The sequence below is a fragment of the Muntiacus reevesi genome, chromosome 2 (genome assembly GCF_963930625.1).
Source record: "Muntiacus reevesi chromosome 2, mMunRee1.1, whole genome shotgun sequence".
Lineage (NCBI taxonomy): Eukaryota > Metazoa > Chordata > Mammalia > Artiodactyla > Cervidae > Muntiacus > Muntiacus reevesi.
This window is the reverse complement of record NC_089250.1, coordinates 63,125,233-63,138,993: the sequence shown is the minus strand read 5'-3', so window position 1 is coordinate 63,138,993 and position 13,761 is coordinate 63,125,233. Positions and strand designations below refer to the sequence as shown.

General features: G+C 48.4%; 1 pseudogene; it reads left to right on the top strand.

Annotated features, from left to right (window-relative positions):
- LOC136157184 (fer-1-like protein 4) overlaps positions 1 to 13,761 on the top strand; it is a 44,061-nt pseudogene that overhangs the window by 10,868 nt on the left and 19,432 nt on the right.

Below are 13,761 nucleotides of genomic sequence, written 5' to 3'. Positions count from 1 at the left end.
TGTCAATTTTTAATCAATAGCAATGTTAATAAGTGAAGTTTTAAAAATTATACAGTTTGGTTCAGTTCAGTCACTCAGTCGTGTCCGACTCTTTGCGACCCCATGTACCGCAACACGCCAGGCCTCCCTGTCCATCACCAACTCCCGGAGTCCACCCAAACCCATATCCATTGAGTCAGTGATGCCATCCAACCATCTCATCCTCTGTCATCCCCTTCTCCTTCTGCTTTCAATCTTTCCCAACATCAGGGTCTTTTCAAATGAGTCAGCTCTTCGCATCAGGTAGCCAAAGTATAGGAGTTTCAGCTTCAACATCAGTCCTTCCAACGAACACCCAGGACTAATCTCCTTTAAGATGGACTGGTTGGATCTCCTTGCAGTCCAAGAGACTCTCAAGAGTCTTCTCCAACACCACAGTTCAAAAGCATCAGTTCTTCGGTGCTCAGCTTTCTTTATAGTCCAACTCTCACATCCATACATGACTACTGGAAAAACCATAGCCTTGCCTAGATGGACCTTTGTTGACAAAATAATGTTTCTGCTTTTTAATATGCTATTTAGGTTGGTCATAACTTTCCTTCCAAAGAGTAAGTGTCTTTTAATTTCATGGCTGCAATCACCATGTGCAGTGATTTTGGAGCCCCCAAAAATAAAGTCAGCTACATTTGCCATGAAGTGATGGGACCAAATGCCATGATCTTAGTTTTCTGAATGTTGAGCTTTAAGTCAACTTTTTCACTCACCTGTTTCAGTTTCATCAAGAGGCTCTTTAGTTCTTCTTCACTTTCTGCCATAAGGGTCGTGTCATCTGCATATCTGAGGTTATTGATATTTCTCCCAGCAATCTTGATTCCAGCTTGTGCTTCCTCCGACCCAGCGTTTCTCATGATGTACTCTGCATATAAGTTAAATAAGCAGGGTGACACTATACAGCCTTGATGTACTCCTTTTCCTATTTGGAACCAGTCTGTTGTTCCATGTCCAGTTCTAACTGTTGCTTCTTGACCTGCATACAGGTTTCTCAAGAAGCAAGTGCAGTTTTGATCCTTGTCAGTCAGATTGTGTCTGCCAGTAGAAGTCTTGGAGTAAAGAGCATTATAAGTTAAAAAGATAAGCTCTGGGAGCAGAATTAGGTGAAAAATCCTTGGAGTCACTTATTTTATATATATATAATATGTATATATACTTAAATTTCCACAATAAAAAGTTAAGAAATAATTGAGGGGGAGTCAAAAAGGGACCCAAATTCCATGGATTAAAATCATTTTACTTAACCCAAAAAGTATTTCTTGAGCATCTATTAGGTGCCAGGCCCTGAGGATACAGTGGTAATCAAAATGAAGTCCCTGCCATGGCTCACATTCTATTTAGAGAGATAGAAAAAGCAGAGATGAAGATGGAGAAAGTGGGAGGGGTTGTTGAGATGGGATGACCAGGGAAGGTCTGTGAAGAGGTATTTGAGCAAAAGCCTTAACAAAGAGGGGGAGAATGAGCTATGGGAAGGTCTAGGGCCAAACATTCCAGCATAGGGAGCAGCTAATAAGAGGCCTTGAGGACGGTAATAGGCTTGGGGTATTTAAGGAGGAACAAAAAGGCCAGTGTGACTGTAGGGTTGAGCTTGAGGGGAGAGTAATATTTGGTGAAGACAGGGAACTAAAGAGAAATAGAGTATGTAGGGCCTTTTATGCCATTAAAAAATATTTTAATTTATTTATTTTGCTTCACCAGGTCTTAGTAGGCCTGCGGGATCTTGTACCTTCATTTTGGCTTATGGGGTCTTTAGTTGTGGCATGGGAACTCTTAGCTGCAGCAGGTGGGATCGAGTTCCCTGACCAGGGATTGAACCTGGGGCCCTCTGCATCGGGAGTGCCAAGTCTTAGTCAATGGACCACCAGGGAAATCTCCCCATTAAGACCATTTTAAGTATTTTGTTTTTAACTCTGAGATGAGAAACTTCTGGGGAGGAGTGAAATGGTCTGAAAAACATTAAAAAGCTCATTTGGGATGCTGTATTGAGAACATTCTGTAGACCAGAGGGTAAGAGTGGAAGAAGTGAGAACCGCTAGGTGGCTATTGCAGTAATCTTGGTGAGAAGTGATGGTGGCTTGGACCAGGGTGGGCCTGGAAAGGGAGGAAAGTGGTCAGATTCTGAATGTATTTTGAAAGTAAAGCCTAAGTGATATGCTAAGTGATATGACATGTCCATTGGGTCGCAGAGCCAGACACAACAGTGACTGGAGAATAACAACAAGCTGATGGGTTGATGTGTAATGTGAGTGAGAGAAAGCAGTGACGGAGACTTGGAAGGTTTGAAGTGAAGCAGGGTTTGCTTTTATTTATTTATTTATTTATTTATTTATTTATTTTTTCAGGGTTTGCTTTTAGACGGATAGGGTGGGGCAGTCATTGAAACTCATGCACCTGGTTTGGGCATGCATTGTTAGAACTATCTTTAGTCCATGTTGGAACTGTCAAGTACAGCCCATGTGAGCCTTTAATATGCACTTGTATCCTCTGAGTATAAACATGCAGATTTCCGACAGAGAAGGTCAGGGTGGGGCTGAGATTCTGTGTTTCTAACTAAGTCACACCAATGCTGTTGGGCCTGGGCTACACTGAGTAGCCAGGGCAGTAAATAGTTAATTTATAGTACATTGTAGGGCTCCAAAGTGATGCTGGCCTTGATGAGCTGGGAAATGGTCCAAATACAGAAGCCATCCTTAACTGAGGATTCATTTTTAAAAAATTAATTTATTTTAATTGGAGGATAATTACTTTACAATATTGTGGTGGTTTTTGCCATACATCGACATGAATCAGCCACAGGTGCACACGTGTCCCTCCATCCTAAACACCCCCACCTCCCTCCCCCCCATCCCTCTGGGTTGCCCCAGGGCGGTTATTTTTCTTTTTTAAAGACTATTTTATTTTCTGGCTGTGGCGGAGCTTCAGTGCTCTGCGCTCTTCTCTAGTTGCGGTGTGCAGGCTTCTCGTTGTCGTGGCTTCTCTTGCTGCAGAGCCTGGATTCTGCGGGCTTCAGTAGTTGTAGCTCGTGGGCTCTAGGGCACTGGTTCAGTAGTAGTTGTGGTGCGTGGGCTTAGTTGTTCCACAGCATGTGGGATCTTTCTGGACCAGGGATGGAACCCACGTCCCTTACATTACAAGGCGGATTCTTAACCACTGAACCACGAGGGAAGCCCCAAGGCTGCCTGTTTGCGAACAAGACTGAGGCGAGCTGTGAGGGAGGCTGGTGTGGGAGACCTGCTCTGAGGAAGGTGGCCCCTATTGGACAGTGTTCCCGCCTGCCACGCCTGCCCCTGCTCATGCAGACAGTTTTGCTACGGTGCTGAGCGCAGGACAACGACCCGGCCCAACACCCTGGATCGATGCCGAGGGAAACTGCTGGTGTATAGCCTGGTACGGTCTAGGGAAGGGGATCAGGGGAACCCAGCAGAGACCTGCCACTCATGTTCTCCTCCTGACTTTTCAGAACCTGTTGGCAAAGCAAGGACTGCGGCTCCTACGGGGCCTGAGGCAGAGAAACGTGCCAGAGAAAGTGGCCCTGGCCAAGAAGCTCCTGGTGAAATTGCGCTTCCTGGCCCAGGAGGTAATGCCTTACCCATCCATTCCCCGACCCTGAATATCCTTTCTCCTAAGCCTACCAGGGGCCTTTGGGTAGGACTGACCTAACATTAGTCCTGTGGATCCATGCCTGGCCATAGGATCCATTGCTCTGAACAGAGGACCCAGTTCCATTTGGAGCAGCTAAGGGTGATGTATATTTTAGGACCCAGCAGGGATGCAGGGAATAGCCAGGATCTCTTTGGAAGAAGATTTCAGGGTACATTCCTTGGCATGACTTCCCTGGTCTGAACACAACACATGGGAAGGGTAAAGGAAATTCACATTTTTAGAAAGTTTTCTTTGCTAAGTATCTGCATGTGTTATCCTGTGTAATTCAACAACCTTGGGAAGATGTACCTCATCTGACAAGTGCAGACACTAAGGCTTAAAAAAGCAAAGTGATGGATTCACTGTGTCATGGCTGGTTAAGTGGCAGAGTTAGACTTCAAAGCCATTTCTGCTCCACTCTGAAGCTCAGTCATTCCAAAATGTTTTGACCACTGGAACCAACAGGTCCTCAGGGTCAAAGAATGAGTAGTTGGATATTGGTCTCAGATTTTTTTTTCAAAAAATCATATTTATGTATTTATTTATGGCTGGGCTGGATCTTCGTTGCTGCGTATCAGCTTTCTCTAGTTGCAGTGCATGGGTTTCTTATTGCAGTGGCTTCTCTTATTGTGGAGCATGGCCTCTAGAGTGTGGGCTCAGAAGTTATGGCACATGGGCTTAGTTGCTCCTCGGCATGTGGGATCTTCCCAACCTAGGGATCGAACCAGCATCTCCTGCATTAGCAGGTGGATGCTTAACCACTGGACCACCAGGGAAGTCCTTGGTCTCAGATCTTGAAGGGCATGTTGGAGTTTGGCAAGTATGAAAGAATAAAGAGCATGTGCAAAGACACAGCTGGAAAGCAGAGTAGCGGAAGGAGAGGTGGGGATCACTGCAGAGAAATCAGGTTGGGAGGAGGGAAAACTAAGGAAATCAGGCTAACACATGCTCCAACATGGTGAACTGTGAAGACCTTATGATAAATGAAAAAAGCCAATCACAAAGGGGCAAATACATATGATTCCACTGATATGAGGTACCTAGAGTAGTCAAATTCATAGAGAGATGGTAGGATAGTTATTGTCAGGGCTGGGAGGGGAAAATGGGAAGTTAGTGTTTAATGGCTACAGAGCGTCAGTCCTACCATGAAGAAAGTTGAAGAAGCTTCTGGAGGTGGGCAACAGTGATAGTTTCATGACAATGTGAATGTCCTACCTAACTGTACACTTAGCAGTGGCTGAGATGGGAAATTTTACATTATGTGTGAGTGAAAGTGTGGAAGTGTTAGTTACTCAGTCGTGTCTGACTCTTTGCAACCCCATGAACCAGGCTCCTCTGTTCATAGAATTCTCCAGGCAAGAATACTGGAGAGGGTTGCCATTCCCTCCTCCAGGGGATCTTCCCAACCCAGAGATTGAACCTGGTTCTCCTGCATTGAAGGAAGATTCTTTATCGCCTGAGCCACCAGGGAACCCCATGTTTTGTGTATTTTAACATAATTTTAAAAAAATAGACCAGAAAAAAAAAGTCAGACCTGTAGGGGTAGGGCATCCAGGGGAGAGATGTCCAGGATATAGGGGGCCAGGTGGACCTGGGGTTTGGAGGGAGGGCAGGGCTGGAGATGGACTTCTGGCCTGTCCATCCAGTGGAAGCTGTGGGAGCAGGTGGTCTCAACTCCAAGTTCACCGCTGTAACCCAGTTCTCTGCCTGCAGCCCCAGTCGCCCCTCCCGGGTGTGCTGGTCTGGATGTTAAGTGGGTGGTGCCGTGTGGCCTGGACCCGGATTCCTGGGACCAGGATGTGCTGTTCTCTGTGGTGGAGGAGGAACGGGACCGGGACTGTGGGAAGATCCAGAGCCTGCTGCTCACAGTGAGGGGTCCTGGGGGCTGAGGGTGCTGGGATTGGAGCGGGATGAGGCTCTTAGGGTGGCCCAGGCATTGGGGTGGAGCCACACGGTGCACAGTAGGAGTCCCCAAACTCTTTATTTTTTATTTATAATTGTTGGCCTCACCACATTGCCTGTGGGATCTTAGTTCCCCAACCAGGGATCGAACTCTTGTCCTTGGCAGTGAAAGTGCAGAGTCCTAACCATTGAACCGCCAGGGAATTCCCTTAAAACTCTTTATTTTATTTTTTAAACTTTTTTTAATTAAAATTTTTTAGTCAAAAATTTTAATTAAAATTTTTAATTTGATTTTTAAACTTCTAAAAATTAAAATGTTTCAATTAGAAATTTAATATTATTTTTTAAAAAGTATGTCACATGTTGTGCCATGTGGCCAAAAAAATTTAGAAAAGGATACCAAACTCTTAATTATCTAAAATGCCAAAAGGAAACTGTGCCTTTACCCAGGTGAGCTTTGATGTGAGATAAACAGCAAATCTTGCCATCTCTGAGCATGGACTTCCTTCTTCTGGCCCGACAGATGGGCCAGGTTATGAAAATAGGACTAACTAATTCCTGAGAAGTTCAGCTGGTTTGGGGGCAGAATATTTCTAAATGAGGTGTCCTTGGGACAGACATTGGCAGGGGTCCCTGGTGGTGAGTTGTGATCTCTGGGTAAGGGACAGGGAATCGCATGTGTTGCGGATGAGGAGACAGAGGGCTGAGTGTGGGGTAGCGGAGTGCAGAACTCAGAGCATGGTTTGGGGTCTGGGGTTTGGGGGATAGAAGGTGGCAGTATTGGGGCAGGGGGGACCGGGAATGGAAGTTAAGGATAACGGAGTCTCAGGGGGAGGGCATGAAGAGGCTCAGGTACAGGGAGTGCTTTTTGTTTTTTTGTTTGGTTTTTATTTTGGTCATCCTGCCAGGCAAGTAAGATCTTAGTTTCCTGACCAGGGATCGAACCCATGTCCCCTGCATTGGAAGTGCAGAGTCTTGACCCTGGACCACCAGGGAGGTCCCCAGGGAGTGCGGTTTGGATTAGGGATCTGATGAATACAGACAGCGGATTGGTCTCACAGGGGTAGTAAGAGGTGGGGCCCTAACATGGCTCCTCCCACAACAGGCACCAGGGGCAGCCCCTGGTGAGGTCTTTGCCAAGCTGGAGCTCTTCCTGTGGCTGGGGCTGGGCAAGCAAACCACGGCCTGCACTGCAGAGCTCCCTGTGGACCTGCTGCCTGAGTCCTCAGCTGGGCTGCCCCACAGCCTGTACCGGGACGGTGAGTGCAGGCCATGAGGCGGGTGGGCTGGCTCTCCATCTGCCCCAGGTGTGGGGCTAGATGCTCAGCTGGGGATTCGGAGGGGTCTGAGGTCAGGGACTCCAGTGGTCTCCGAGCTCACACGGCCCCTTCTTTCCCTCCACTCCCAGACTTCAGCTACTTCCAGCTCCGGGCCCACTTGTACCAGGCCCGAGGGGTGCTGGCAGCAGATGACAGTGGGCTCTTGGACCCCTTTGCTTGAGTCCTCATCTCTACGCAGTGCCAGACCATGTGGGTGAGGGCTGGGCTAGGAGGTGGATGGTAGAGGGGCACTGGGAGACAAGGTGGGTGGGAACTGAACTTCTTCCAAGGCTCCCAGTCTCTCTTCTGCCCTCAATTTTCAGGACGGGATGTTGGATCAGATCGCCCTGATTTAAGGGGTAGTGTAGAGCCAGAGGGTTCTCCTGACACTAGCCGCTGTTACCTCCCTCCCTGCACGGCCATCAAGGTCCTGGAGCAGAAGCTGAGCCCCCTGTGGGACGAACTCTTGGTGTTTGATCAGTTGACCATGGACGGGAGGAGGGAGCACCTGCAGGATGAGCCCCCAGTAGTGATTGTCAACGTCTTTGACCATGATAAGTTCATGAGTGTGACCTGGGCCCCACCTGGGTTCCCACCCCAAGGACCCTCCTCTCCTCGTCTCAATGCGCCTTGTCTGGGTTCCTGAGCCTCTTCTACTTTTGTCTTCACTGCTCTGCTCCCCTCAGGGCCCTGATGTGTTCCTGGGCAGGGCGCTGTCCGCCCCGAGGGTGAAGTTGATGGAGGACACTTACCAACCTCCCGAACTGCAGTTCTTCCCCCTGAGGAAGGGGTCCCCTGGGCAGCAGGGGAGCTCATCACCACCTTTGAGCTCATTGAACTGGACTACAGTAGCGGGCTTGAGGTCAGAGTGCTGGGGTCTAGTTGGGACACCCCGTGGACTGCTCCTGCAATTCCTGTAGGTTCTCTCGCTCCGGGAATGTGGGCACGTCCCAGGGTTGCTCCTCCAACTTCCTTACCCCCGGAGAATGCAGGCTGCAGGTCTGTCCTGGGCCACTTCACTGGACCTCCTGACTCCAGGGAACACTCGAAGTAGACCTTCCCTCGGTTCACATTGCCAGGCCTCCAACCCCAGAGAACCCAGGCCATGGGTTGATCCCCTTGCCTCAGACACCCATCTTCTCCCTGTACATGGCTGTTCGAGACAACCCCCTCCTGCCAATCTGGATTTCTATCTCACCAGCAGTCCTCCATGTCTTTACCCTGAGTCCAGACTTCCCCTCCTCCTGCCTGATTCCTCTTTGAGCCCTGACCTCACCTCCCTGCCGCCCTCAGTGCCCAGTGATGTGGAGCCCCGGGACCTGACCCTCCTGGCTGAACCCCTCTCTGGACACCTGTCCCTGCCGCCCCACGTGCACCCGGGAGTGGGGAGTTCCGTGTTGAGGTAGTGAACTCGCATCCTCCGCCTTCCCCCCATCTGGGTGTCCTTCAGTCAGGTCCAGGCCCCTGAATCTCCCACTTCCCAACTCCAAGTACTGTTCCGGGGTCTCAGGGGCCTTGGCTCCGTGCATCTGCTCGAGGTGGAGCAGCCCCAGGTGGTGCTGGAGGTGGCAGGGCGACGAGTGGAGTCCGAGGTCCTGGCCAGTTACTATGAGAATCCCAATTTCACCGAGCTCATCAAGCATCTGACGGTGGTGAGAACATGGGCTGGGGCCAAGAAGTGCTGGGCTGAGAAATGGAATAGGGCAGTGAGATGGTGACTTCCTGGCTGGGTATGTTAGACTAACCCAAGGGTCATGAGTCTTCCTATAAAGGGTGTATGTGCTGTGTGTTCTCAGTTGCTCAGTTGCGTCTGACTCTTTTGTGACCCTGTGGGCTGTAGCCTGCCAGGCTCCTCTGTCCATGGAATTTTTCAGGCAAGAATACTGAGAATGGGTTGCCATTTCCTCCTCCAGGGGATCGTCCCAAACCAGGGGTTAAGTCCACATCTTCTGTGTCTCCTGCCTTGCTGGTGGATTCTTTACCACTGAGCCACCAAGGAAGCCCCTCTATAAAGGGCAAGTTAGTAGGCTCTGTGGGCTATACAGTCTCAGTTGCAATTACTCAACTCTGCTATTATACACAGTCTTAAGACAACAAGGAAATGAATGAGTATGACTGTTTCAAGAAAACTTTATTTACAAAAAGTGGCAACAGGCTAGACTTGGTTTACAGGCAATGATTAGCCGATCCCTGGATTAATCCATGAACTGGTGATGCTCTGTTGGCTCTATTGATTGAGTGGATTAGCCAAAAGTCATGAAATGTGAGTCTGAAGGAAACTGAGACGCCAGGGGTTAGAAAGATAAATACATTCTTTGCTTAATTTGTAATTACCATACTGTAGTGTGGACTTGGAGTCAAATTCTGGCAGTGTCACTTAAGTGCTTGTCAAATCACTTGTCTGATTTGAGCTTTGATTTGTCTGCTTGTTTGTTTGAAAAAGGGACAGAACTGTGTTATGAGGAGCCAATGAAATAAAGGCTCTTTAATATTTATTTATTTATTTTTGGCGGCACTGGGTCTTCGTTGCTGTAAGCAGGCTTTTCTCTTGTTGCAGCAAGCAGCGGCCACTCTCTAGTTGTGGTGCCTGGGCTTCTCATGCAGTGACTTTTCTCATTGCAGAGCTCTAGGGCACTTGGGCTTCAGTAGTTGCCGCACACATGCTTAGATGCCCCACGGCGTGTGGAATCTTCCCGGATCAGGGATCGAACATGTATTCCCTGCATTAGCAGATGGATTCTTAACCACTGGGTCACCAGGGAAGTCCTTAATGTTATTACTGATATGGTTGGATTTACCTTTGCCACTTTGCTATTTGTTTTCTATACATTTCATTTATTTTTTTTCCTCCTTTACTGTCTTCCTTTGTATTAAATAGATATTTGTTAGTATACTACTTTAATTCCTTAGTTGATATGTACTTAGTAGTTGCTTCAGGGATTACAGTATGTATACTGATATTTCACCGTCTGTTTCAAATTAATACTGATTTAGTTTCAGTAAAACAGAAATACTCTGCTCTATTATAACTCCATTTCTCTCTCTTTTGTGCTGTGATTGTCACATATATGTAAAATAAAACCAACAATACAGTATTATAATTTGTTCCTCCTCCCCTCTCAGGATCCACTGATAGAATAGAATTTCTGGGTTAAAGCGTATATATAATTTTATGGTTCTAAATCTATATTAGCAAACTGAGTGTTTCTCCTTTACATAATAATAACAACAACCTCACCTTTCTGATAGTACTTTGTAGGCTCCAAATTACTTTTGTATCTGTTGTGTCATGTGATACAATAGCCTTTCCAATCCAGGACTGTGTCCCCCTTTTAGCTGGGGAGTGGGTTGGGAAGGCAGTGAGTGACTCACCAGAGAGGACTCAGTGAGGCTGTGGACTTCGAATGCACATTCAGCTGCCTTGTTCTCTCACCTGTCTCTGCTGCGGCCTTTCCCTCCTCTCCAAGTCTGCAGAGATCCAGGTCCTCTCTCCCACCCGCAGGACTTGCCAGAGCAGCCTTACCTGCAGCCCCCTCTCAGCATCCTGGTGATTGAGCGCCGGGCCTTTGGCCGCACGGTGCTTGTGGGGTCCCATGTTATCCCCCACATGCTGAGATTCACTCTCCTGGGTCAAGAGGATGCCCCTGAGGAGCAAGAAGAGGAGGAGGCAGGGGACGTGGTCCCAAAGGAACCTCAAGGTAAGGGGCTCTCCCCTTAGGGGCCACCAGACAGAAGTCTTCATCTAATTCCTGGCTGAGATGGCTCCCAGAGATCTTCCAGTGGGGCATGGAGTCTGATTTCTACTTGCCTGTCCTTCTCCTGGTGTCATTCGTCCCCTCTCAGGACAGAGGTCCCTGGACCCCTTCAGGGCCAACATGGGGACACCCAGACAGTTCCTGAAGGTGATGGAGTAGGGGGGATGGATGGAGAAGGGGCTGGCAGGGCTTGGGGTGGTGCTGGGCTAGGGGCACTGAGTTCTCACTCCCCCAGGCTCCTCTGAAGAAGCTGCCTCTGGGAGGCCTCCTGAATCAAGGGCCAGGGCTGGAGGAGGATATACCAGAGTCTGAAGAGCTTGACTGGTGGTCCAAGTACTATGCATCACTGCAGGAGCTCCAGGGCTAGGTGGGAGCAGGGGAAGGTGCTGGGGATGGGAGTGGGGGAGCTGGAGGCAGAGGAGGGTGAATGGTAAGAAGGATCTCATCAAACACGGAGCTCTACAGATTTTCAAAACCCTCTGTTACAGCCATCTTTGCTCATCTTTACCACAGTTTGAGAAGTTGGGGGTTATTAACTCCATTATCTAGAGCTGTGTTGTCCAACAGAAATATCATGTGAGCCACATATGGAATTTTAACTTTTGTAGCAGCCACATTTTTTAAAAAGTGAGAGGAACCAGTTGATTTTTAATGATATGTTTTATTAACCTAGTATACCTACAATAGCATTTCAAGAAGTAACTATCAAAACCAATTAATAATGAAATAATTTACAGTCTTCTTTTATACTAGTCTTTGACATCCAGTGTGTAGTTTACACTTGGAGCACAGCTCAGTTTGGACCAGCCACGTTTCAAGTGCTCAGCAGTTCCACATGTAACTGATGGCTACATATCAGGGCTACATGATAAACTAAGGCTTGGAAAACACAAGTGGGCTTACCCAGCTGGAACTGGAACTGAAGCTTCCCAGCTCCCTATCCTGGAAAAGGGGTAGATGAAGGAGGGGAAAGGAAGGGAAGGATCTTTGACCTGCCCACTGATTTCAGGCCAACTTTGATGAGGATGAAATGGATGACCCTGGGGATTCAGGTAAGAGATGGGCTTTCTTGCTTTTCCTCTTTCCGTCTCCCTCCCTTTCCCAACACCATGCTTCTTTCTTTCTCTCTTTTTAAGATTTACTTATTTATTTTGGGCTGTGCTGGGTCTTCGTTGCTGCGTGCAAGGCTTTCTCTAGTTGCAGCCAGTGGGAGCTCCTCTTTCTTGTGGCGCACGGGCTTCTCATCCTGTGGCCCCTCTTGTTGAGGAGCATGGGCTTCTCATCCTGTGGTCCCTCTTGTTGAGGAGCATGGGCTGCTCATCCTGTGGTCCCTCTTGTTGTGAAGCACGGGCTGCTCATCCTGTGGCCCCTCTTGTTGAGGAGCATGGGCTTCTCATCCTGTGGCCCCTCTTGTTGAGGAGCATGGGCTGCTCATCCTGTGGTCCCTCTTGTTGTGAAGCACGGGCTGCTCATCCTGTGGTCCCTCTTGTTGTGGAGCACGGGCTCTAGGCACATGGGCTTCAGTAGCTGCAGTATGCGGACTCAGTAGTTGTGATGCATGGGCTTAGTTGCTCCACAGCATGTGGGATCTTCCTGGACCAGGGATCAAATCTGCGTCCCCTGCATTGGCAGGTGATTTTTAACCACTAGATCACCAGTGAAGCCTCACACCAGTTTCTAATGGGGCCTTTCTGCTATTCCCAGATGGGGTTCACCCCATTTCTGTAGATGGGGAAGCCCACGACCAGAGTGAGCCTGAAGTCAAAGGCTCTGTGTCCCAGAAAAAAGCACTCGCCACTCTGAAGGTAACTGGGTACTGGGAAGTTTGCTCGGATTCTGAAATATCGGGCTGTCACTGAGGCCCTTGCCTTTCAGATTTACAACACCGCCCTGGAGGAAGAGTTTGACCACTTTGAGGACTGGCTGAATGTGTTCCCCTGTACCTTGGGCAGGGGGGTCAGGGTGGAGATGGAGAGGATGAAGGGTTTGGAAAGCTTGTGGGCAAGTTCAAGGTACGTCAGGGGGAGGAGTGGGGGACCAGGGAGCACAGATGGGGTTGCAGGAGGAAGTCTCTCTTAGCAGTGTTTTTTCTGCCCCCCAGTCCCATCCCACCCAGGACTCCTTCCTCATTTACCCAGAATCAGAGGCAGCGTCCTTCTCTGAGCCCCAGATCTCCCGGGGGATCCCACAGAACCAGCCCATCAAGCTCCTGGTTAGAGTATATGTTGTAAAGGTGAGCATCCATTGACCCTGCACGCCTCTGAGTCCAATAAAGGTAATGTACACAAAATCTACAGACAGAAGGGGTCGGAAGGTTTTCATTTTGGAAATCTTAGGCACAACATTAAGAGACTCCCCAAGGTTACACGACTTGCTCATGTCAGAACCTGAATTTACTGCTTAGATCTTCTGACGCCTTATTCATAGTTCTAGTCTCTTATTAGAAGAATGGGGAGAGTAATTCCAGGAAGAGCACAACCCATAAAGCTTCGCGATGGCCTCCCACCAAAGCCTTTGTACAGGTCTTCCCATTGCTGCAGGATATTTTTTCATTTTTAAAAAAATCAATCATGTAATGAATTGACTATTTTTGGCTGCCCTGGGTCTTCATTGCTATTCGAGGGCTTTCCTAGTTGTGGTGAACAGCAGCTACTCTTCACTGCGGTGCACAGGCTTCTCACTACAGTGGCTTTTCTTGTTGTGGAGCACGGGTTTCGGTAGTCATAGCACGTGAGCTTAGGTGCTCCGTGACATGTGGGATCTTCTCAGACCAGGGATTGAACTTGTGTCCTCTGCATTGGTAAGTGGAATCTCAACCACTGGATCGTCAGGGTTTTCATATGGCACTCAGCAGGGCCCTGAAGTTTCTTTAAAGGCATCTCAGAGAATGAAAGGAGTGAGGGGGTTGCTACACATTTACTCCCAGCACAGAGCAGATGCTGTACTTTTATCTAGTTTAAATATAGGGATTCTAAGATGTAATTTAAAGAAACATTCTGTGGCACTCTTCTGCCATAATCTAAGCATCCTAGTGCATACACTAGACAATGTGAGTTACTTGGCTCTTTTTTCTTTCATGTTTCATGGGCAGGGACAATACAATATGTTCTGTA